The sequence below is a fragment of the Capsella rubella genome, unplaced genomic scaffold, assembly GCF_000375325.1.
Source record: "Capsella rubella cultivar Monte Gargano unplaced genomic scaffold, Caprub1_0 scaffold_6, whole genome shotgun sequence".
Taxonomy (NCBI): Eukaryota; Viridiplantae; Streptophyta; class Magnoliopsida; order Brassicales; family Brassicaceae; genus Capsella; species Capsella rubella.
Genome location: NW_006238918.1, coordinates 12,667,741 through 12,670,025, shown reverse-complemented (window position 1 = coordinate 12,670,025; position 2,285 = coordinate 12,667,741).

Here is a 2,285-nt window from a genome sequence, read left to right as displayed (position 1 = left end):
TTTAAAAGTATATTTAAAGGCATACAAAGATTTAAAAATAGTTTTAAAGGATTTACAAGAAGTTTCCAAAGGTTTTTGAAGGGTTTACAAAGGTATTACAAGTTCTTTAAAATGGGTTTTAAGGATTTACAAGGGTTTTTAACAGGTTTTAGAAGTTTACAAAAGTTTTTATTAAATGATTTATCACTGTTATAAGTGGTTTAAAGGGATTTACAAGTGTTTATAAATGTTATAAAATGATTTACAATGGTTTTAAAAGGTTTACTCAAGTTTTAAAAGATTTTGGATGACTTTTAAAAGATTTACAAGGGTTTTTAAAGGTTTTTTTAAGGGATTTATAAATATTTACAAGGTTTTTTTAAGAAATTGCGGAAAAATTTTGGATGAAAATTTTTGGCGGGAAAATTTTTGTCGGAAAATTTTTGGCGGGAAAATTTTTGCCGGAAATTTTTGGCGGGAAAAATTTTGCCGAAAATTTTTGGCGGGAAATTTTTTCGGAAGGAATATTCTTTTTGTTGGAAAGAATATTCCTTTTTTCATCATGGATTATAATAAAAGAGGGTAATTTAGTCATTTTGTACATTAAAGAGGGTATTTTTGAAAATGAGCACCTAGAGAGGGTATTTGTAGAAGAGGGTATCATAATAAAGGTTAGTTGTGCAAATCTCCCTTTTTTTATAAAGTTTGAAATAGGGGTATTTTTAAAAAGTGGTATGGAAAAGGGTAATTTTGATAATTAAAAAGTAAAAAATTGATATTTATAAAAAAAATGTATAAGCTTATATATTTAGACACACATTATCTTTCTATGTGTGTAAATTTAAATACCATATAAATACCTTTTAAAAACGTTTTAAAATTATTTACAAAACATATAAAAACTTTTTAAACCTTATAAAAACCTTATAAAAGTCTTATAAATGCCGTTTAGAACCTTTTTAAAACTTTATAAATATTTGTATTGAGTCTCTCAATAGTAATGATGATCTAGATGTACCTTAAAAACTATATAAAAGTTTACAATTTTTCATATTTGAAAAGGGATATTTTTAAAATAGATAGAAAATTGGTGTATTTTTTAAAAGGGGTACACCAAAATGGGTATTCCTCAAAAATTCTCTTTCAACTATTAACATAATTTTTGGTTTTGCCAGTTGTAGGTTTTACAATTATAAGGGTTATATGTTGAGTTTATAAATCTGTATTATAATTTAGATTTTATAATTAAACGAGATTATTTAACGGTTTGGGTTTATTAAAGAGGAGTGAGATTTAGGTTTTACAATTAAACAAGGTTATTTATTAGTTTGGGTTCATAAAGGAGAATTAGAATTTACAGTTTACAAATAAATTAGATTTTGAGCTTAACTAAATATATAATTTTATTCATGATTTTTATTTTATAATATGGTATATTTGTTTAATTTTAATTTATGTATGAATGTATTATGCCATTGAGCAATTTCATTGTCTAAAACATAAGAGTAAATAAAACAATTTCAAAACTAATATTTTTAGCTTAAATTAAAGATAACAAAGTTCAATATAAATCGTAATATAGTAATTTTAAATATTTTTAAAGAAAATATGTAGTTTTTTATAATTCGTATTTGAAAGATTTTATAATGTTTTCCTCAACGATGCTATAATTTATTTTAGAATCTTTATGTTTATTTGCGTTGTTTATATGAATTTATTTACAAATGACTATATTTGTATTTAACATCATATTTTAGATTGATGTTAATTTGAAAGAACTTGACTATCATATTAAATAATAATTAATTAATTTTCATAGTCTGAGAATGATTTTTTGAAATTTTAAAGTTAAGAAATAATTTTTTATACAAAATGGTATAATCATGTTTTAGAGGATAATTGTTAAATTAAGATTTTTAAAAATATTTTAGCAATATTATGAGTAATGGTGAATAGCTCCCAAATATAACCTCTATAAATTAATACTCGAGAAATTAATATTCGCTATAAATTAATAAATTTCTCTGTTCCCAACTCGGACCAGTGTAATTTTAATCACATTTTGATAAAATAATAAGATAAAATTTTTTTTGCAAATCCTTTGTAAATATATAGTCCCATCAATATTATAAATTAATAATTAGGTAAAAATTTCAAAATATATGTATATGTAGACACTTTACTTTTTGTTAGATTTTATTTTTAAATTTTTTTGGAAAAACTATCCAAATTAGGAAAATCTCTCTAATTAATTTATCGATAAATTAAAACCTCTATAAATTAATAGATTTTCATGGTCCCAATAT